The following is a 25,141-nucleotide window of genomic DNA, read 5'->3' as shown; positions in this document are numbered from 1 at the left end:
CAGGGTCCTCTCTCCTCCTGTACCAGTTGTGACTTGTATTGTTCAAGATTATTGTACTTGTTTATTATGTATACCCCTCCTCACATGTAAAGCGCCATGGAATAAATGGCGCTATAATAATAAATAATAATAATAATATTACCCGAAAGAGCAGTGTGGTGGCCGCAGACAGAAGTCGTGAATCCTTCTCCGTAACACCAACATGACGGAAGTTGCCATTCCAACTATTAGATCTTCTCAAGTCTGGTTATGTTTTAAAGACTGTGCCAATAACCCCAAACAGGCCATTTGCAGCACCTGCCATGCCCACATCAGCAGGGGTAGCAAAACTACCAGCCTGACCACCACCAGCATGATCAGGCACATGGCAGCAAAGCACCCGAGTTTGTGGGCCGAACCCCAGGCTCCAGGAACACTGCCTGCAGGTGATATTACTGCTTCTCCCACTGTTTTGTATGCAAGCCAATCCCCAGTCCATGGTGCATGTGAAGATGCCTCGTGCCCTGCACCTGTTGTTGCCCACAGTCAACTAGCACTATCATCAAGCCTATCTACGTCCTTGTCCCAGTTCAGCCTTCAGTTGTCTATAACCCAGTCATTGGAACGCAAACAGAAAATCGCAGCCAATGCCCCACAGGCCACAGTACTAAATTGTATCACAATTATCATCTGCTTGCACTCAAAATGTTGCCTTTTAGGCTCACTGAGATGGAAGCTTTCTGCAACCTGATGGCGGCAGCTGTCCCAATGTACTCTGTCCCCAGTTGCCACTATTTCTCCCGGTGTGCCGTACTGGGTATACAACAGCATGTGTCCCACAACATAACCCGTGCCCTCAATGCTGTTACTGGGAAAGTCCATCTAACCATGGACACGTGGACAAGTGCTTGTGGGCAGAGATGGTACATCTCACTGATGGCACACTGGGTTAACATAGTGGAAAAATAAAGAAGAAAAAGAAAAACAGCACCGCTGTGATGCACTTACCCCTCGTGTGTGGAAATTATCCAGATAGCTGAGACTCCGTCCTCTCATATAGTCGGCTCTTTGAGGGTGCTGCATCCAAAGAGTAGAACTATTGCAAATCCAAGAAAAAGAAATGTAGCGCACTCCTCGGTCCGGACATAAATCTTTAGCTTTATTGGAACATCTTACGAAGAAAAGCGGGCGGGAGACAACGTGTTGGGGGGTGAAGTCCTTCACCCCCCAACACGTTGTATCCCGCCCGCTTTTCTTCGTAAGATGTTCCAATAAAGCTAAAGATTTATGTCCGGACCGAGGAGTGCGCTACATTTCTTTTTCTTGGATTAACATAGTGGAAGCTGGGACCCAGTTGGACCTTGGGATGGAATACATCCTCCCAAAGCCGAGGATTGAGGGCCCTACGTCGATCAGGGTTGCACCCATAGTCTACAGCTCCTGCACCTCTTCCTCTTCTTCTGCCTCCTTTTCTGAAATGATCACATCAGTCAGAAGCTGGAAGCACTGCAGCACTGCCTCAGCCACGCGGCAACAGGCTGTGCTGAAGCTAATCTGCTTAGGGGACAACTGCACAATGCTAAAGAGTTGTGGACAGTGGTGAAAGAGCAGTCAGATATTTGGATGACACCACTGAAGCTACAGATAGGCATGGTCATGTGTGACAATGGCCGGAACCTGGTGGCAGCTCTGAGGCAAAATGAGCTCACACACGTACCTTGCCTGGCCCATTAATTTCGTTCAACATTTTCTCCAAGCTACCCAGAGCTGCCGGTTCTTCTAGTTAAAGTACACTGCATGTCTGCCCATTTTAGAAAGTCAGCTAAAGCTTCAGCCGCCCTCGCTGTGCTTCAGCAGTGTTTGCAGCTTCCGGCTCACCGACAGGTGTGTGATGAACCCACGCATTGGAACTCTACAGTGGGGCAAAAAAGTATTTAGTCAGTCAGCAATAGTGCAAGTTCCACCACTTAAAAAGATGAGAGGCGTCTGTAATTTACATCATAGGTAGACCTCAACTATGGGAGACAAACTGAGAAAAAAAAATCCAGAAAATCACATTGTCTTTTTTTTAATCATTTTATTTGCATATTATGGTGGAAAATAAGTATTTGGTCAGAAACAAAATTTCATCTCAATACTTTGTAATATATCCTTTGTTGGCAATGACAGAGGTCAAACGTTTTCTGTAAGTCTTCACAAGGTTGCCACACACTGTTGTTGGTATGTTGGCCCATTCCTCCATGCAGATCTCCTCTAGAGCAGTGATGTTTTTGGCTTTTCGCTTGGCAACACGGACTTTCAACTCCCTCCAAAGGTTTTCTATAGGGTTGAGATCTGGAGACTGGCTAGGCCACTCCAGGACCTTGAAATGCTTCTTACGAAGCCACTCCTTCGTTGCCCTGGCGGTGTGCTTTGGATCATTGTCATGTTGAAAGACCCAGCCACGTTTCATCTTCAATGCCCTTGCTGATGGAAGGAGGTTTGCACTCAAAATCTCACGATACATGGCCCCATTCATTCTTTCATGTACCCGGATCAGTCGTCCTGGCCCCTTTGCAGAGAAACAGCCCCAAAGCATGATGTTTCCACCACCATGCTTTACAGTAGGTATGGTGTTTGATGGATGCAACTCAGTATTCTTTTTCCTCCAAACACGACAAGTTGTGTTTCTACCAAACAGTTCCAGTTTGGTTTCATCAGACCATAGGACATTCTCCCAAAACTCCTCTGGATCATCCAAATGCTCTCTAGCAAACTTCAGACGGGCCCGGACATGTACTGGCTTAAGCAGTGGGACACGTCTGGCACTGCAGGATCTGAGTCCATGGTGGCGTAGTGTGTTACTTATGGTAGGCCTTGTTACATTGGTCCCAGCTCTCTGCAGTTCATTCACTAGGTCCCCCCGTGTGGTTCTGGGATTTTTGCTCACCGTTCTTGTGATCATTCTGACCCCACGGGGTGGGATTTTGCGTGGAGCCCCAGATCGAGGGAGATTATCAGTGGTCTTGTATGTCTTCCATTTTCTAATTATTGCTCCCACTGTTGATTTCTTCACTCCAAGCTGGTTGGCTATTGCAGATTCAGTCTTCCCAGCCTGGTGCAGGGCTACAATTTTGTTTCTGGTGTCCTTTGGCAGCTCTTTGGTCTTCACCATAGTGGAGTTTGGAGTCAGACTGTTTGAGGGTGTGCACAGGTGTCTTTTTATACTGATAACAAGTTTAAACAGGTGCCATTACTACAGGTAATGAGTGGAGGAAAGAGGAGACTCTTAAAGAAGAAGTTACAGGTCTGTGAGAGCCAGAAATCTTGATTGTTTGTTTCTGACCAAATACTTATTTTCCACCATGATATGCAAATAAAATGATAAAAAAACAGACAATGTGATTTTCTGGATTTTTTTTTCTCAGTTTGTCTCCCATAGTTGAGGTCTACCTATGATGTAAATTACAGACGCCTCTCATCTTTTTAAGTGGTGGAACTTGCACTATTGCTGACTGACTAAATACTTTTTTGCCCCACTGTATGCTGCGTATGTTGGAAAGGATTTGTGAGCAGAAGAGGGCAGTTGTTGACTACCAGCATCAACAAGGCCGTTGTTATTCAGTTCAGACTCGACACATAAGACCTCAGTAGTGGACATGGATGTCAGACATCTGTACAATCCTGAAAAACTTTGAGGAGTCCAGATGGTGAGTGGCGATCATGCCATAATTAGAGTCACCATCCTGCTTCTCTGCATTCTGAAAATCTCTCTGTTCACAATTAAAGAGGATGCATTGCAGGCGGAGCATGAGGACATGGAGCAAGGAACCATACAGGGTGAGTACACACCGCCCACCCTCATGTCATCCCAACATGGATTGGTAGACAATGAGGAAGAGGAGGAGGAGGAAGAACAGGAGCTACTTTAACCCCTTCCCGACCTGTGACACAGCGTATGCGTCATGAAAGTCGGTTCCAATCCGACGTGTGACGCATATGCTGTGTCAAAGAATGATCGCGTCCCTGCAGATCGAATGAAAGGGTTAACTCCATTTTCACCCGATCTGCAGGGACAGGGGGAGTGGTACTTTAGCCCAGGGGGGGTGGCTTTGCCCCCCCGTGGCTACGATCGCTCTGATTGGCTGTTGAAAGTGACATTTCACTTTCAATCAGAACGATAGTAATATTTCACCAATGAAAATTGGTGAAATATTACAATCCAGCCATGGCCGATGCTGCAATAGCATCAGCCATGGCTGGAGATCGCGATCTGCCCCCCCCACCAACGATCTCCTCCCCTCCGTCCTCCGTCTGGTCATTAGCTGTCCTCCGCTCCCCTCCGTCCTCCTGTCCGCTCCCCCCGCAGTCCGATCTCCCCCCGCTGTCTGATCTCCCCATCATACTTACCGACCTCCCGTGTCCCTCCCAGTGTCTGTCCGACTGCTCCATGGGCGCCGCCATCTTGCAAAATGGCGAGCGCATGCGCAGTGCGCCTGTCGAATCTGCCGGCCGGCAGATTCGTTACAAGTGCATTTTGATCGCTGTGATAGGTTCTATCACATCGATCAAAATAAAAAAATAATAAATACCCCTTTATCACCCCCATAGGTAGGGCCAAAAATAAAATAAAGAAAATATTTATTTTTTTTTCCCACTAGGGTTAGGGCTAGGGTTAGGGTTAGGGCTACGGTTTGGGTTAGGGCTAGGGTTAGGGCTAGAATTAGGGTTAGAACTAAGGTTGGGGTTAGAATTAGGGTGGGTTCACATTGCGTTAGTGGCAGTCCGCTAACGGAATCCGTTACATAGCGCCACTAACGCAATGTAACGGATCTGTTAGCGCAGCCATTGACCGCAATGTATCTAACGCATTGCTAACGTATGCCATTTTTGGTATGCGCTAGCGATGTCCTGTAATTTTCTGACGGACCTCGAACGCTGCTTGCAGCGTTTTTGGGTCCATTCTCGCTAGCGCAGATCGGGCATCTGCGCTAGCGGGATCGCTAAACGCAATCCCTTTTAGTACATTGCATTAGCGCATTCCATTAGCATATACGCTAAATGGATTGCACTAACGCAATGTGAAGCTAGCCTTAGGCTATGTGCACATGGTGCTGATTTGGCTGCAGATCCGCAGCAGATCCATAGCAGTTTTCCATCAGGTTTACAGTACCACATAAACCTATGGAAAAGCAAATCCGCTGTACCCATGCTGCGGAAAATGCCACGCGGAAATGCTGTGTTGTATTTTCCGCAGCATGTCAATTCTTTGTGCAGATTCCGCAGCGTTTTACACCTGTTCCTCAATAGGAATCCGCATGTGAAATCCGCACAAAAAACACTGGAAATCCACGGTAAATCCGCAGGTAAAACGCAGTGCCTTTTCAAAAATGGTGCGGAAAAATCTCACACGAATCCGCAGCGTGGGCACATAGCCTTAGGGTTGGGGTTGGAATTAGAGTTAGGGTTGGAATTAGGGCTAGGGTTGGAAATAGTGTTAAGATTAGACTGTGGTTAGGGGTGTGTTGGGGTTAGGGTTGTGGTTAGGGTTGGGATTAGGGTGAGGATTAGTGTTAGGGTTGGGATTAGGGTTAGGGGTGTGTTGGGGTTAGGGTTGTGATTAGCGTTATGGCTACAGTTGGGATTAGGGTTAGGGGTGTGTTGGGGTTAGTGTTGTAGTTAGAATTGAGGGGTTTCCACTGTTAAGACACATCAGGGGTCTCCAAACGCAACATGGCGCCACCATTGATTCCAGCCAATCTTGCATTCAAAAAGTCAAATGGTGCTCCCTCCCTTCCGAGCCCTGACGTGCGCCCAAACAGTGGTTTACCCCCACATATGGGGTACCAGCATACTCAGGACAAACTGGGCAACAATTATTGTGGTCCAATTTCTCCTGTTACCCTTGTGAAAATAAAAAATTGCTTGCTAAAACATCATTTTTGAGGAAAGAAAAATGATTTTTTATTTTCACGGCTCTGCACTGTAAACTTCTGTGAAGCACTTGGGGGTTCAAAGTGTTCACCACATATCTAGATAAGTTCCCTGGGGGGTCTAGTTTCCAAAATGGGGTCATTTCTGGGAGCTTTCTACTGTTTAGGCACATCAGGGGCTCTGCAAACGCAACGTGATGCCCGCAGACATTCCATCAAAGTCTGCATTTCAAAAGTCACTACTTCCCTTCTGAGCCCCGACGTGTGCCCAAACAGTGGTTCCCCCCACATATGGGGTATCAGCATACTCAGGACAAACTGGCCAACAACTTTTGGGGTCCAATTTCTCCTGTTACTCTTGTGAAAATAAAAAATTGCGGGCTAAAAAATAATTTTTGAGGAAAGAAAAATGATTTTTTATTTTCACGGCTCTGCGTTATAAACTTCTGTGAAGCACTTAAGGGTTTGAAGTGGTCACCGCACATCTAGATTAGTTTCATGGGAGGTCTAGTTTCCAAAATGGGGTCACATGTGGGGGAGGTCCAATGTTTAGGCACACAGGAGCTCTCCAAACGCGACATGGTGTCCGCTAACGATTGGAGCTAATTTTTCATTCAAAGTGTCAAATGGTGCGTCTTCCCTTCCGAGCTCTGCCGTGTGCCCAAACAGTGGTTTATCCCCACATGTAAGGTATCAGTGTACTCAGGAGAAATTGGCCAATAAATTTTAGGATCCATTTTATCCTGTTGCCTATGTGGAAATGAACAAATTGAGGCTAAAATAATTTTTTTGTGAAAAAAAGTACTTTTTCATTTTTACGGATCAATTTGTGAAGCACCTGGGGCTTCAAAGCGCTCACCATGCATCTAGATAAGTTCCTTGGAGGGTCTAGTTTCCAAAATGGGGTGACATGTTGTGGAGCTCCAATGTTTAGGCACACAGGGGCTCTCCAAACGCGACATGGTGTCCGCTAACGATTGGAGCTAATTTTTCATTCAAAAGTCAAATGGCGCTCCTTCCCTTCCGAGCCTTGGCGGGTGCACAAACAGTGGTTTGTGACCACATATGAGGTATCGGTGTACTCAGGAGAAATTGCCCAACACATTTTAGGATCCATTTTATCCTGTTGCCAATGTGAAAATGAAAAATTGAGGCTAAAAGAAATTTTTTGTGAAAAAAAAGTACTTATACATTTTTACGGATCAATTTGTGAAGCACCTGGGGGTTCAAAGTGCTCACTATGCATCTAGATAAGCTCCTTTGGTGGTCTAGTTTGAAAAATGGGGTCACTTGTGGGGGAGCTCCAATCTTTAGGCACACAGGGGCTCTCCAAATGCGACATGGTGTCCGCTAAAGATTGGAGCCAATTTTTCATTGGAAAAGTCAAATGGCGCTCCTTCCTTTCCGAGCCCTGCCGTGCGCCCAACAGTGGTTCCCCCCCCCACATATGGGGTATCAGCGTACTCAGGACAAATTGTACAATAACTTTTGGGGTCCAGTTTCCCTTTTTACCTTTGGTAAAATAAAAAAAATTGTTGCTAAAACATCATTTTTGTGACTAAAATGTTAAATGTTCATTTTTTCCTTCCATGTTGCTTCTGCTGCTGTGAAGCACCTGAAGGGTTAATAAACTTCTTGAATGTGGTTTTGAGTACCTTGAGGGGTGCAGTTTTTAGAATGGTGTCACTTTTGGGTATTTTCAGCCATATAGACCCCTCAAACTGACTTCAAATGTGAGGTGGTCCCTAAAAAAAATGGTTTTGCAAATTTCGTTGTAAAAATGAGAAATCGCTGGTCAAATTTTAACCCTTATAATTTCCTAGCAAAATAAAATGTTGTTTCCAAAATTGTGCTGAAGTAAAGTAGTGAAGAAGTGAAGTAAAGCCCATGTGTTCCTGTTTCCATAATTGTTCTCTTGTGTCTACAAGACTGGGGAGTTCCACCACTCCTCTTGGGCTATCTGCACAAAAGCTGTTTTACCCTGTATGCACACATGGATTTTTCCTCTCTGAACCCTGTTCACACAGGTTATATACAGATGATCAGGTTTTTAAATACATCAGATAGGGATTGCATACATTAGTTAGGACTGCTCTGATAAGGGTATACCGTGAAGATTGGTAGAGCAGCTTAGTATACATTTTTTGCAAAAAACGTATCAACCAAATACCCTGTTTTTTACATCTTTTACTAGCACTTGCGGATTACTGCAACATTTTTTCAAACTGAGTGTTTTTGGTTTTACTATTCTCTTTTGTGTCTTCAGGTTTCTTGGTGGTGTGAGAACATGATCATACAGACTTGTTCACTGTGCAAGTAGCCCATGTGTTCCTGTTTCCATAATTGTTCTCTTGTGTCTACAAGACTGGGGAGTTCCACCACTCCTCTTGGGCTATCTGCACAAAAGCTGTTCTACCCTGTATGCACACATGGATTTTTCCTCTCTGAACCCTGTTCACACAGGTTATATACAGATGATCAGGTTTTTAAATACATCAGATAGGGATTGCATACATTAGTTAGGACTGCTCTGATAAGGGTATACCGTGAAGATTGGTAGAGCAGCTTAGTATACATTTTTTGCAAAAAACGTATCAACCAAATACCCTGTTTTTTACATCTTTTACTAGCACTTGCGGATTACTGCAACATTTTTTCAAACTGAGTGTTTTTGGTTTTACTATTCTCTTTTGTGTCTTCAGGTTTCTTGGTGGTGTGAGAACATGATCATACAGACTTGTTCACTGTGCAAGTAGCCCATGTGTTCCTGTTTCCATAATTGTTCTCTTGTGTCTACAAGACTGGGGAGTTCCACCACTCCTCTTGGGCTATCTGCACAAAAGCTGTTCTACCCTGTATGCACACATGGATTTTTCCTCTCTGAACCCTGTTCACACAGGTTATATACAGATGATCAGGTTTTTAAATACATCAGATAGGGATTGCATACATTAGTTAGGACTGCTCTGATAAGGGTATACCGTGAAGATTGGTAGAGCAGCTTAGTATACATTTTTGGCAAAAAACGTATCAACCAAATACCCTGTTTTTTACATCTTTTACTAGCACTTGCGGATTACTGCAACATTTTTTCAAACTGAGTGTTTTTGGTTTTACTATTCTCTTTTGTGTCTTCAGGTTTCTTGGTGGTGTGAGAACATGATCATACAGACTTGTTCACTGTGCAAGTAGCCCATGTGTTCCTGTTTCCATAATTGTTCTCTTGTGTCTACAAGACTGGGGAGTTCCACCACTCCTCTTGGGCTATCTGCACAAAAGCTGTTCTACCCTGTATGCACACATGGATTTTTCCTCTCTGAACCCTGTTCACACAGGTTATATACAGATGATCAGGTTTTTAAATACATCAGATAGGGATTGCATACATTAGTTAGGACTGCTCTGATAAGGGTATACCGTGAAGATTGGTAGAGCAGCTTAGTATACATTTTTTGCAAAAAACGTATCAACCAAATACCCTGTTTTTTACATCTTTTACTAGCACTTGCGGATTACTGCAACATTTTTTCAAACTGAGTGTTTTTGGTTTTACTATTCTCTTTTGTGTCTTCAGGTTTCTTGGTGGTGTGAGAACATGATCATACAGACTTGTTCACTGTGCAAGTAGCCCATGTGTTCCTGTTTCCATAATTGTTCTCTTGTGTCTACAAGACTGGGGAGTTCCACCACTCCTCTTGGGCTATCTGCACAAAAGCTGTTCTACCCTGTATGCACACATGGATTTTTCCTCTCTGAACCCTGTTCACACAGGTTATATACAGATGATCAGGTTTTTAAATACATCAGATAGGGATTGCATACATTAGTTAGGACTGCTCTGATAAGGGTATACCGTGAAGATTGGTAGAGCAGCTTAGTATACATTTTTTGCAAAAAACGTATCAACCAAATACCCTGTTTTTTACATCTTTTAATAGCACTTGCGGATTACTGCAACATTTTTTCAAACTGAGTGTTTTTGGTTTTACTATTCTCTTTTGTGTCTTCAGGTTTCTTGGTGGTGTGAGAACATGATCATACAGACTTGTTCACTGTGCAAGTAGCCCATGTGTTCCTGTTTCCATAATTGTTCTCTTGTGTCTACAAGACTGGGGAGTTCCACCACTCCTCTTGGGCTATCTGCACAAAAGCTGTTCTACCCTGTATGCACACATGGATTTTTCCTCTCTGAACCCTGTTCACACAGGTTATATACAGATGATCAGGTTTTTAAATACATCAGATAGGGATTGCATACATTAGTTAGGACTGCTCTGATAAGGGTATACCGTGAAGATTGGTAGAGCAGCTTAGTATACATTTTTTGCAAAAAACGTATCAACCAAATACCCTGTTTTTTACATCTTTTACTAGCACTTGCGGATTACTGCAACATTTTTTCAAACTGAGTGTTTTTGGTTTTACTATTCTCTTTTGTGTCTTCAGGTTTCTTGGTGGTGTGAGAACATGATCATACAGACTTGTTCACTGTGCAAGTAGCCCATGTGTTCCTGTTTCCATAATTGTTCTCTTGTGTCTACAAGACTGGGGAGTTCCACCACTCCTCTTGGGCTATCTGCACAAAAGCTGTTCTACCCTGTATGCACACATGGATTTTTCCTCTCTGAACCCTGTTCACACAGGTTATATACAGATGATCAGGTTTTTAAATACATCAGATAGGGATTGCATACATTAGTTAGGACTGCTCTGATAAGGGTATACCGTGAAGATTGGTAGAGCAGCTTAGTATACATTTTTTGCAAAAAACGTATCAACCAAATACCCTGTTTTTTACATCTTTTACTAGCACTTGCGGATTACTGCAACATTTTTTCAAACTGAGTGTTTTTGGTTTTACTATTCTCTTTTGTGTCTTCAGGTTTCTTGGTGGTGTGAGAACATGATCATACAGACTTGTTCACTGTGCAAGTAGCCCATGTGTTCCTGTTTCCATAATTGTTCTCTTGTGTCTACAAGACTGGGGAGTTCCACCACTCCTCTTGGGCTATCTGCACAAAAGCTGTTCTACCCTGTATGCACACATGGATTTTTCCTCTCTGAACCCTGTTCACACAGGTTATATACAGATGATCAGGTTTTTAAATACATCAGATAGGGATTGCATACATTAGTTAGGACTGCTCTGATAAGGGTATACCGTGAAGATTGGTAGAGCAGCTTAGTATACATTTTTTGCAAAAAACGTATCAACCAAATACCCTGTTTTTTACATCTTTTACTAGCACTTGCGGATTACTGCAACATTTTTTCAAACTGAGTGTTTTTGGTTTTACTATTCTCTTTTGTGTCTTCAGGTTTCTTGGTGGTGTGAGAACATGATCATACAGACTTGTTCACTGTGCAAGTAGCCCATGTGTTCCTGTTTCCATAATTGTTCTCTTGTGTCTACAAGACTGGGGAGTTCCACCACTCCTCTTGGGCTATCTGCACAAAAGCTGTTCTACCCTGTATGCACACATGGATTTTTCCTCTCTGAACCCTGTTCACACAGGTTATATACAGATGATCAGGTTTTTAAATACATCAGATAGGGATTGCATACACTAGTTAGGACTGCTCTGATAAGGGTATACCGTGAAGATTGGTAGAGCAGCTTAGTATACATTTTTTGCAAAAAACGTATCAACCAAATACCCTGTTTTTTACATCTTTTAATAGCACTTGCGGATTACTGCAACATTTTTTCAAACTGAGTGTTTTTGGTTTTACTATTCTCTTTTGTGTCTTCAGGTTTCTTGGTGGTGTGAGAACATGATCATACAGACTTGTTCACTGTGCAAGTAGCCCATGTGTTCCTGTTTCCATAATTGTTCTCTTGTGTCTACAAGACTGGGGAGTTCCACCACTCCTCTTGGGCTATCTGCACAAAAGCTGTTCTACCCTGTATGCACACATGGATTTTTCCTCTCTGAACCCTGTTCACACAGGTTATATACAGATGATCAGGTTTTTAAATACATCAGATAGGGATTGCATACATTAGTTAGGACTGCTCTGATAAGGGTATACCGTGAAGATTGGTAGAGCAGCTTAGTATACATTTTTTGCAAAAAACGTATCAACCAAATACCCTGTTTTTTACATCTTTTACTAGCACTTGCGGATTACTGCAACATTTTTTCAAACTGAGTGTTTTTGGTTTTACTATTCTCTTTTGTGTCTTCAGGTTTCTTGGTGGTGTGAGAACATGATCATACAGACTTGTTCACTGTGCAAGTAGCCCATGTGTTCCTGTTTCCATAATTGTTCTCTTGTGTCTACAAGACTGGGGAGTTCCACCACTCCTCTTGGGCTATCTGCACAAAAGCTGTTCTACCCTGTATGCACACATGGATTTTTCCTCTCTGAACCCTGTTCACACAGGTTATATACAGATGATCAGGTTTTTAAATACATCAGATAGGGATTGCATACACTAGTTAGGACTGCTCTGATAAGGGTATACCGTGAAGATTGGTAGAGCAGCTTAGTATACAGTGGGGCAAAAAAGTATTTAGTCAGTCAGCAATAGTGCAAGTTCCACCACTTCAAAAGATGAGAGGCGTCTGTAATTTACATCATAGGTAGACCTCAACTATGGGAGACAAACTGAGAAAAAAAAATCCAGAAAATCACATTGTCTGTTTTTTTAACATTTTATTTGCACATTATGGTGGAAAATAAGTATTTGGTCAGAAACAAAATTTCATCTCAATACTTTGTAATATATCCTTTGTTGACAATGACAGAGGTCAAACGTTTTCTGTAAGTCTTCACAAGGTTGCCACACACTGTTGTTGGTATGTTGGCCCATTCCTCCATGCAGATCTCCTTTAGAGCAGTGATGTTTTTGGCTTTTCGCTTGGCAACACGGACTTTCAACTCCCTCCAAAGGTTTTCTATAGGGTTGAGATCTGGAGACTGGCTAGGCCACTCCAGGACCTTGAAATGCTTCTTACAAAACCACTCCTTCGTTGCCCTGGCGGTGTGCTTTGGATCATTGTCATGTTGAAAGACCCAGCCACGTTTCATCTTCAATGCCCTTGCTGATGGAAGGAGGTTTGCACTCAAAATCTCACGATACATGGCCCCATTCATTCTTTCATGTAACCGGATCAGTCGTCCTGGCCCCTTTGCAGAGAAACAGCCCCAAAGCATGATGTTTCCACCACCATGTTTTACAGTAGGTATGGTGTTTGATGGATGCAACTCAGTATTCTTTTTCCTCCAAACACGACAAGTTGTGTTTCTACCAAACAGTTCCAGTTTGGTTTCATCAGACCATAGGACATTCTCCCAAAACTCCTCTGGATCATCCAAATGCTCTCTAGAAAACTTCAGACGGGCCCGGACATGTACTGGCTTAAGCAGTGGGACACGTCTGGCACTGCCGGATCTGAGTCCATGGTGGCGTATTGTGTTACTTATGGTAGGCCTTGTTACATTGGTCCCAGCTCTCTGCAGTTCATTCACTAGGTCCCCCCGCGTGGTTCTGGGATTTTTGCTCACCGTTCTTGTGATCATTCTGACCCCACCGGGTGGGATTTTGCGTGGAGCCCCAGATCGAGGGAGATTATCAGTGGTCTTGTATGTCTTCCATTTTCTAATTATTGCTCCCACTGCTGATTTCTTCACTCCAAGCTGGTTGGCTATTGCAGATTCAGTCTTCCCAGCCTGGTGCAGGGCTACAATTTTGTTTCTGGTGTCCTTTGACAGCTCTTTGGTCTTCACCATAGTGGAGTTTGGAGTCAGACTGTTTGAGGGTGTGCACAGGTGTCTTTTTATACTGATAACAAGTTTAAACAGGTGCCATTACTACAGGTAATGAGTGGAGGAAAGAGGAGACTCTTAAAGAAGAAGTTACAGGTCTGTGAGAGCCAGAAATCTTGATTGTTTGTTTCTGACCAAATACTTATTTTCCACCATAATATGCAAATAAAATGATAAAAAAAACAGACAATGTGATTTTCTGGATTTTTTTTTCTCAGTTTGTCTCCCATAGTTGAGGTGTACCTATGATGTAAATTACAGACGCCTCTCGTCTTTTTAAGTGGTGGAACTTGCACTATTGCTGACTGACTAAATACTTTTTTGCCCCACTGTACATTTTTTGCAAAAAACGTATCAACCAAATACCCTGTTTTTTACATCTTTTACTAGCACTTGCGGATTACTGCAACATTTTTTCAAACTGAGTGTTTTTGGTTTTACTATTCTCTTTTGTGTCTTCAGGTTTCTTGGTGGTGTGAGAACATGATCATACAGACTTGTTCACTGTGCAAGTAGCCCATGTGTTCCTGTTTCCATAATTGTTCTCTTGTGTCTACAAGACTGGGGAGTTCCACCACTCCTCTTGGGCTATCTGCACAAAAGCTGTTCTACCCTGTATGCACACATGGATTTTTCCTTTCTGAACCCTGTTCACACAGGTTATATACAGATGATCAGGTTTTTAAATACATCAGATAGGGATTGCATACATTAGTTAGGACTGCTCTGATAAGGGTATACCGTGAAGATTGGTAGAGCAGCTTAGTATACATTTTTTGCAAAAAACGTATCAACCAAATACCCTGTTTTTTACATCTTTTACTAGCACTTGCAGATTACTGCAACATTTTTTCAAACTGAGTGTTTTTGGTTTTACTATTCTCTTTTGTGTCTTCAGGTTTCTTGGTGGTGTGAGAACATGATCATACAGACTTGTTCACTGTGCAAGTAGCCCATGTGTTCCTGTTTCCATAATTGTTCTCTTGTGTCTACAAGACTGGGGAGTTCCACCACTCTTCTTGGGCTATCTGCACAAAAGCTGTTCTACCCTGTATGCACACATGGATTTTTCCTCTCTGAACCCTGTTCACACAGGTTATATACAGATGATCAGGTTTTTAAATACATCAGATAGGGATTGCATACATTAGTTAGGACTGCTCTGATAAGGGTATACCGTGAAGATTGGTAGAGCAGCTTAGTATACATTTTTTGCAAAAAACGTATCAACCAAATACCCTGTTTTTTACATCTTTTACTAGCACTTGCGGATTACTGCAACATTTTTTCAAACTGAGTGTTTTTGGTTTTACTATTCTCTTTTGTGTCTTCAGGTTTCTTGGTGGTGTGAGAACATGATCATACAGACTTGTTCACTGTGCAAGTAGCCCATGTGTTCCTGTTTCCATAATTGTTCTCTTGTGTCTACAAGACTGGGGAGTTCCACCACTCCTCTTGGGCTATCTGCACAAAAGCTGTTCTACCCTGTATGCACACATGGATTTTTCCTCTCTGAACCCTGTTCACACAGGTTATATACAGATGATCAGGTTTTTAAATACATCAGATAGGGATTGCATACATTAGTTAGGACTGCTCTGATAAGGGTATACCGTGAAGATTGGTAGAGCAGCTTAGTATACATTTTTGGCAAAAAACGTATCAACCAAATACCCTGTTTTTTACATCTTTTACTAGCACTTGCGGATTACTGCAACATTTTTTCAAACTGAGTGTTTTTGGTTTTACTATTCTCTTTTGTGTCTTCAGGTTTCTTGGTGGTGTGAGAACATGATCATACAGACTTGTTCACTGTGCAAGTAGCCCATGTGTTCCTGTTTCCATAATTGTTCTCTTGTGTCTACAAGACTGGGGAGTTCCACCACTCCTCTTGGGCTATCTGCACAAAAGCTGTTCTACCCTGTATGCACACATGGATTTTTCCTCTCTGAACCCTGTTCACACAGGTTATATACAGATGATCAGGTTTTTAAATACATCAGATAGGGATTGCATACATTAGTTAGGACTGCTCTGATAAGGGTATACCGTGAAGATTGGTAGAGCAGCTTAGTATACATTTTTTGCAAAAAACGTATCAACCAAATACCCTGTTTTTTACATCTTTTACTAGCACTTGCGGATTACTGCAACATTTTTTCAAACTGAGTGTTTTTGGTTTTACTATTCTCTTTTGTGTCTTCAGGTTTCTTGGTGGTGTGAGAACATGATCATACAGACTTGTTCACTGTGCAAGTAGCCCATGTGTTCCTGTTTCCATAATTGTTCTCTTGTGTCTACAAGACTGGGGAGTTCCACCACTCCTCTTGGGCTATCTGCACAAAAGCTGTTCTACCCTGTATGCACACATGGATTTTTCCTCTCTGAACCCTGTTCACACAGGTTATATACAGATGATCAGGTTTTTAAATACATCAGATAGGGATTGCATACATTAGTTAGGACTGCTCTGATAAGGGTATACCGTGAAGATTGGTAGAGCAGCTTAGTATACATTTTTTGCAAAAAACGTATCAACCAAATACCCTGTTTTTTACATCTTTTACTAGCACTTGCGGATTACTGCAACATTTTTTCAAACTGAGTGTTTTTGGTTTTACTATTCTCTTTTGTGTCTTCAGGTTTCTTGGTGGTGTGAGAACATGATCATACAGACTTGTTCACTGTGCAAGTAGCCCATGTGTTCCTGTTTCCATAATTGTTCTCTTGTGTCTACAAGACTGGGGAGTTCCACCACTCCTCTTGGGCTATCTGCACAAAAGCTGTTCTACCCTGTATGCACACATGGATTTTTCCTCTCTGAACCCTGTTCACACAGGTTATATACAGATGATCAGGTTTTTAAATACATCAGATAGCGATTGCATACATTAGTTAGGACTGCTCTGATAAGGGTATACCGTGAAGATTGGTAGAGCAGCTTAGTATACATTTTTTGCAAAAAACGTATCAACCAAATACCCTGTTTTTTACATCTTTTACTAGCACTTGCGGATTACTGCAACATTTTTTCAAACTGAGTGTTTTTGGTTTTACTATTCTCTTTTGTGTCTTCAGGTTTCTTGGTGGTGTGAGAACATGATCATACAGACTTGTTCACTGTGCAAGTAGCCCATGTGTTCCTGTTTCCATAATTGTTCTCTTGTGTCTACAAGACTGGGGAGTTCCACCACTCCTCTTGGGCTATCTGCACAAAAGCTGTTCTACCCTGTATGCACACATGGATTTTTCCTCTCTGAACCCTGTTCACACAGGTTATATACAGATGATCAAGTTTTTAAATACATCAGATAGGGATTGCATACATTAGTTAGGACTGCTCTGATAAGGGTATACCGTGAAGATTGGTAGAGCAGCTTAGTATACATTTTTGGCAAAAAACGTATCAACCAAATACCCTGTTTTTTACATCTTCTACTAGCACTTGCGGATTACTGCAACATTTTTTCAAACTGAGTGTTTTTGGTTTTACTATTCTCTTTTGTGTCTTCAGGTTTCTTGGTGGTGTGAGAACATGATCATACAGACTTGTTCACTGTGCAAGTAGCCCATGTGTTCCTGTTTCCATAATTGTTCTCTTGTGTCTACAAGACTGGGGAGTTCCACCACTCCTCTTGGGCTATCTGCACAAAAGCTGTTCTACCCTGTATGCACACATGGATTTTTCCTCTCTGAACCCTGTTCACACAGGTTATATACAGATGATCAGGTTTTTAAATACATCAGATAGGGATTGCATACATTAGTTAGGACTGCTCTGATAAGGGTATACCGTGAAGATTGGTAGAGCAGCTTAGTATACATTTTTTGCAAAAAACGTATCAACCAAATACCCTGTTTTTTACATCTTTTACTAGCACTTGCGGATTACTGCAACATTTTTTCAAACTGAGTGTTTTTGGTTTTACTATTCTCTTTTGTGTCTTCAGGTTTCTTGGTGGTGTGAGAACATGATCATACAGACTTGTTCACTGTGCAAGTAGCCCATGTGTTCCTGTTTCCATAATTGTTCTCTTGTGTCTACAAGACTGGGGAGTTCCACCACTCCTCTTGGGCTATCTGCACAAAAGCTGTTCTACCCTGTATGCACACATGGATTTTTCCTCTCTGAACCCTGTTCACACAGGTTATATACAGATGATCAGGTTTTTAAATACATCAGATAGGGATTGCATACATTAGTTAGGACTGCTCTGATAAGGGTATACCGTGAAGATTGGTAGAGCAGCTTAGTATACATTTTTTGCAAAAAACGTATCAACCAAATACCCTGTTTTTTACATCTTTTACTAGCACTTGCGGATTACTGCAACATTTTTTCAAACTGAGTGTTTTTGGTTTTACTATTCTCTTTTGTGTCTTCAGGTTTCTTGATGGTGTGAGAACATGATCATACAGACTTGTTCACTGTGCAAGTAGCCCATGTGTTCCTGTTTCCATAATTGTTCTCTTGTGTCTACAAGACTGGGGAGTTCCACCACTCCTCTTGGGCTATCTGCACAAAAGCTGTTCTACCCTGTATGCACACACGGATTTTTCCTCTCTGAACCCTGTTCACACAGGTTATATACAGATGATCAGGTTTTTAAATACATCAGATAGCGATTGCATACATTAGTTAGGACTGCTCTGATAAGGGTATACCGTGAAGATTGGTAGAGCAGCTTAGTATACATTTTTTGCAAAAAACGTATCAACCAAATACCCTGTTTTTTACATCTTTTACTAGCACTTGCGGATTACTGCAACATTTTTTCAAACTGAGTGTTTTTGGTTTTACTATTCTCTTTTGTGTCTTCAGGTTTCTTGGTGGTGTGAGAACATGATCATACAGACTTGTTCACTGTGCAAGTAGCCCATGTGTTCCTGTTTCCATAATTGTTCTCTTGTGTCTACAAGACTGGGGAGTTCCACCACTCCTCTTGGGCTATCTGCACAAAAGCTGTTCTACCCTGTATGCACACATGGATTTTTCCTCTCTGAACCCTGTTCACACAGGTTATATACAGATGATCAGGTTTTTAAATACATCAGATAGGGATTGCATACATTAGTTAGGACTGCTCTGATAAGGGTATACCGTGAAGATTGGTAGAGCAGCTTAGTATACATTTTTGGCAAAAAACGTATCAACCAAATACCCTGTTTTTTACATCTTTTACTAGCACTTGCGGATTACTGCAACATTTTTTCAAACTGAGTGTTTTTGGTTTTACTATTCTCTTTTGTGTCTTCAGGTTTCTTGGTGGTGTGAGAACATGATCATACAGACTTGTTCACTGTGCAAGTAGCCCATGTGTTCCTGTTTCCATAATTGTTCTCTTGTGTCTACAAGACTGGGGAGTTCCACCACTCCTCTTGGGCTATCTGCACAAAAGCTGTTCTACCCTGTATGCACACATGGATTTTTCCTCTCTGAACCCTGTTCACACAGGTTATATACAGATGATCAGGTTTTTAAATACATCAGATAGGGATTGCATACATTAGTTAGGACTGCTCTGATAAGGGTATACCGTGAAGATTGGTAGAGCAGCTTAGTATACATTTTTTGCAAAAAACGTATCAACCAAATACCCTGTTTTTTACATCTTTTACTAGCACTTGCGGATTACTGCAACATTTTTTCAAACTGAGTGTTTTTGGTTTTACTATTCTCTTTTGTGTCTTCAGGTTTCTTGGTGGTGTGAGAACATGATCATACAGACTTGTTCACTGTGCAAGTAGCCCATGTGTTCCTGTTTCCATAATTGTTCTCTTGTGTCTACAAGACTGGGGAGTTCCACCACTCCTCTTGGGCTATCTGCACAAAAGCTGTTCTACCCTGTATGCACACATGGATTTTTCCTCTCTGAACCCTGTTCACACAGGTTATATACAGATGATCAGGTTTTTAAATACATCAGATAGGGATTGCATACATTAGTTAGGACTGCTCTGATAAGGGTATACCGTGAAGATTGGTAGAGCAGCTTAGTATACATTTTTTGCAAAAAACGTATCAACCAAATACCCTGTTTTTTACATCTTTTACTAGCACTTGCGGATTACTGCAACATTTTTTCAAACTGAGTGTTTTTGGTTTTACTATTCTCTTTTGTGTCTTCAGGTTTCTTGGTGGTGTGAGAACATGATCATACAGACTTGTTCACTGTGCAAGTAGCCCATGTGTTCCTGTTTCCATAATTGTTCTCTTGTGTCTACAAGACTGGGGAGTTCCACCACTCCTCTTGGGCTATCTGCACAAAAGCTGTTCTACCCTGTATGCACACATGGATTTTTCCTCTCTGAACCCTGTTCACACAGGTTATATACAGATGATCAGGTTTTTAAATACATCAGATAGGGATTGCATACATTAGTTAGGACTGCTCTGATAAGGGTATACCGTGAAGATTGGTAGAGCAGCTTAGTATACATTTTTTGCAAAAAACGTATCAACCAAATACCCTGTTTTTTACATCTTTTACTAGCACTTGCGGATTACTGCAACATTTTTTCAAACTGAGTGTTTTTGGTTTTACTATTCTCTTTTGTGTCTTCAGGTTTCTTGGTGGTGTGAGAACATGATCATACAGACTTGTTCACTGTGCAAGTAGCCCATGTGTTCCTGTAAAGTAAACATGTGGGTAATGTTATTTGTTAACCATTTTTTGTCACATAACTCTCTCGTTTAACAGAATAAAAATTCAAAATTTGAAAATTGCAAAATTTGCAAAATTTTAGCCAAATTTCAATTTTTTTCACAAATAAACGCAAAAATTATTGACCTAAATTTACCACTACCATGAAGCCCAATATGTCACGAAAAAACTGTCTCAGAACCGCTAGGATTCGATGAAGCGTTCCTGAGTTATTACCTCATAAAGGGACACTGGTCCGAATTGCAAGATACGGCCAGGTCATTAAGGTCAAAATAGGCTGGGTCATGAAGGGGTTAATGCGCTATAGACGGCACTAGCAGCACAGCTTTAATACCGTCTGTTCAGCGGGTCTGGTCTGAGGACTCAGAGGAGGAGGACAGCATGGTTATTCGTCGTGTTAGTGAATAAACGGAAGTCTTGCCTGTTAGCAGTCTGGTATGCATGGCGAACTTTGTTTTGCTGCATTTCCCGTGTCCCTCACATTAAAATTTTCGGTGACACTCCTTACTGGTTGGTGACACTTCTAGACCCATGCTACGAGGAAAACTTTGAACCTCTTCTTCCAGAGGCAGACAGGTGTACTAAAATGGTGCAGTGCCAGAGGGCCCTTGTAGCGGAATTACTAAAAAAATTTCCCATGTGAGAACGCTGGCAGCAGACATCAGAGTTTGTTGTACAACCAAGGAGTACAGACGAGAGAGACAGAAGTACAATCCAGCACAGGCAGGGGAACAATGGCAAAGTTCTGGGACAGCTTTCTCAGACCCTCCCATCGTGCTGGCACAGAGGCAAGGGGTGCTGTCACAAGAAGTGCAATGTTTGGGAAGATGCTGAGGGAGTACCTTGCTGATCGTACAAACGTCCTCCATGATTCCTCTGTTCCTTTTAATTATTGGGTATCCAAGCTGAACACGTGGCATGAACTGGCTCTCTACGCCTTGGAGGTCCTGGCCTGCCCTGTTGCAAGCGTTCTGTCAGAGCGGGTTTTTAGTGCCGCTGGTGGAATTATAACTTATAAGCACATCCGCCTGTCATCTGATAATGCTGACAGGCTGGCTTTTATAAAAATGAACAAGGGCTGGATTGGCCAAGACTTCTGTACCCCACCGAATGAAAACAGCGAAACATAACCTGAAATAAATTGTATTTTTTGGGGAGGTGTATTCTCATGTACCTCTTCACAACCACACATGGGTATACGCTTCCTGATTTTGCCTATTTGGTGTTATCCTCCTCCTTATCCTCATCATCCACAACCAATAGAACACCAGGGTTAACATATTCTGTGATGCAAAAGTCACTCAATTTGTATGCAAAGGTGTTTTTATGATGCCCGTTACTAATATGAGACAAAAACAATTTTACCCCCAGGGGGAAATGTTTGTCAGCTCAAACACTTAGTGTATGGGAATTCAAAATATAGGAGATCCGCTGCTTTAAATTGGGAATAAAGACATATGAGGACATCCTGCACATCTCTTCAGGCACCACCACTAGAACATGAGGGTGAAGGGATTCCATGATGCAACTGTCACTCTATTTTTTGGAAAGGGTGTTTATGATGCCCATAAATAATTACAAAAAAAAAAGGTGTACCCCCAGGAGGAAATGTTTGTTAGCCCATACACTTAGTGTATGGGCATTCCAAGTATAGGTGAAGCGCTCCTTTTTAATGTGACAATTTTTTTTATGAGACCCCCCTCCATGTTTCTTCGAAGGGTGATTGTGGTCCATGCAAATTACGGCCAAGCCTTGCATTCACTTCATGGACAAAATTTATGGTAATAATAAAAAAAAAATAATAATGTGAACTTTTGTTTCATGTGGCCATCCAGTACGTGGTTTCAAAGGGTTATTGGAGTGCATGTAACATTGGCGCAGGGCAGACCTTGTAATCAGTTCATAAGAAAACAGTATGGGAGACACACTTTCTTCAAATGGGAACAATTTTGCCATGAGTCTGTAAAGTATGCCTGCTGAAGGCTTATTGGGGTACATGCAACTTTGGGACAGGCCAGGCTTTGCATTCAATGCGTAAGCAAACAGTATGGGAGACACACTTTCTTCAAAGGGGAACAATTTTGTCATGAGGCCATAAAGTACGCCTGCTGAAGGCTTATTGGGGTGCATGTAACTTTGGGCCAGACCAGGCCTTGCATTCAATGCATAAGCAAACAGTATGGGAGACACACTTTCTTCAAATGGGAACAATTTTATTATGAGGCGGTAAAGTACGTCTGCTGAAAGGCTTATTCATACCTCCCAACTTTTGAAGAAGGCAAAGAGGAACAAAGGTAGCGGCGCGCAGCACACTGAGGCAATTTTTTTAGGTCACGTCCTTGACCACACCCATTTCACAACTAGTCACACCCATATCCATAATGGCCACACAGTGCTCCATACCGTATAATCGCCACACATGATGATCATACTGTATAATAGCCACACAGTGCTCCATACTGTATAATGGCCCCACACGATGCTCAATACTGTATAATGGCCACACATGATGCTCATTACTGTATAATGGTCCCACATGATGCTCCATACTGTATAATGGCCACACATGATGCTCATTACTGTATAATGGTCCCACATGATGCTCCATCTATATATATAATTGTCTAAGGGTTTTTCCGTCTGTCTGTCTTTCTGTCTGTCTGTCTGTCCTGGAAATCCTGCGTCTCTGATTGGTCGAGGTGTCTAGGTGTGTTAGGTACACTCCACAGCTACTTCTAGTTGCGGTGTTAAGTTCAGGATTGCGGTCAGTACAGTGGCCACCTTCTCCAGTGAAAGTTCTCATGCAGCTCCAAGGTCACCGGATCATAACAGTACAACTGGCCAACAATGAGTTAAATGCATCTCAGAAGAAGGGAAGGAAGCTCTTGAGCCATTTTTTTTCCTCCAGTCTGTTTTGTGTTCTTCTCCCTCTTAATATCTGGGTGGCTGAGGAGCCTGGTGCAAGCATGATTGTTCAGGATTTAGCTTCTCGTGTAGACCAGATTGCTGCTAGGGTGCAAGGTATTTCTGATTATTTTATTCGGACTCCTGCTTTAGAACCAAAGATTCCTACTCCTGATTTGTTTTCTGGTGACAGGTCTAAATTTTTGAGTTTCAAAAACAACTGTAAACTTTTTTTTGCCCTGAGACCTCGATCCTCTGGTGATTCCATTCAGCAGGTAAAGATCGTTATATCACTGCTGCGTGGTGACCCGCAGGATTGGGCGTTTTCCCTGGAATCTGGGAATCCGGCTCTGCTTAATATTGACTCCTTTTTTCAGGCTTTAGGATTATTGTATGATGAACCTAATTCTGTGGATCTGAGAAGACCTTGTTGGCCCTGTCTCAGGGTCAAGAGGCGGCAGAATTGTATTGTCAGAAATTCAGAAAATGGTCTGTGTTGACTAAATGGAATAATGATGCTTTAGCGGCAATTTTCAGAAGGGAGCTTTCTGAATCCGTTAAAGATGTTATGGTGGGGTTTCCCACGCCTTCCGGTCTGAGTGAATCTATGTCTCTGGCCATTCAGATTGACCGACGCCTGCGGAGCGCAGAACTGTGCGCGCTGTGGCGTTATCCTCAGAGCAAATTCCTGAGCCTATGCAATGTGATAGAGTTCTGTCTAGAACGGAACGACAAGGTTTCAGTTGTCAAAATAGGTTGTGTTATTATTGTGGCGATGCTTCTCATGTCATTTCTGTCTGCCCAAAGAGGATCGCCAGTTCAATTACCATCAGTACTGTACAACCTAAATTTTTGTTATCTGTGTCCTTGGTCTGCTCATTGTCATCATTTTCTGTCATGGCGTTTGTGGATTCAGGCGCCGCCTTGAATTTAATGGATTTTGAGTTTGCCAAGCGTTGTGGTTTTCCCTTGCAGCCTTTGCAGAACCCTACTCCTTTAAGGGGCATTGATGCTACACCCTTGGCTAAAAATAAGCCCCAGTTTTGGACACAGGTAACCATGCGCATAGCGCCAGCCCATCAGGAAGAATGTCGATTTCTGGTGTTGCATAACTTGCATGATGTGGTCGTGCTGGGTTTTCCGTGGTTGCAGGTACATAATCCTGTGTTGGACTGGAAGTCCATGTCTGTGATTAGTTGGGGTTGTCAGGGGGTTCATAATGATGTTCCTTTGATGTCAATCTCCTCATCTTCACCTTCTGAGATTCCAGAGTTTTTGTCTGATTTTCAGGATGTATTCGATGAGCCCAAGTCCAGTTTCTTTCTACCGCACAGGGACTGTGATTGTGCTATTGACTTGATTCCAGGCTGTAAGTTTCCTAAGGGTCGACTTTTCAACCTATCTGTGCCTGAACATACCGCCATGCGGAGCTATATTAAGGAGTCTTTGGAGAAAGGGCATATTCGACCATCTTCTTCGCTGTTGGGAGTGGGGTTCTTTTTTGCTGCTAAAAAAGATGGTTCCTTGAGACCCTGTATAGATTATTGCCTCTTGAATAAAATCACGGTCAAGTTTCAATACCCTTTACCTTTGCTTTCCGATTTATTTGCTAGGATTAAGGGAGCTAGTTGGTTTACTAAGATTGACCTTCGAGGGGCATATAATCTTTTTCATATTAAGCAGGGTGATGAACGTTTAACACGCCTGAAGGCCATTTTGAATACCTTGTGATGCCATTCGGACTCTCTAATGCTCCATCTGTTTTTCAGTCCTTTATGCAAGATATTTTCCGGACTTATCTTGATAAATTCTTGATTGTATATTTGGACGATATTTTGATTTTTTCAGATGATTGGGAGTCTCATGTGCAACAGGTCAGGATGGTATTTCAGATCCTTCGTGACAATG

The sequence above is a fragment of the Ranitomeya imitator genome, chromosome 7, assembly GCF_032444005.1.
Source record: "Ranitomeya imitator isolate aRanImi1 chromosome 7, aRanImi1.pri, whole genome shotgun sequence".
Taxonomy (NCBI): domain Eukaryota; kingdom Metazoa; phylum Chordata; class Amphibia; order Anura; family Dendrobatidae; genus Ranitomeya; species Ranitomeya imitator.
Note: the sequence above shows the minus strand (reverse complement) of the source record.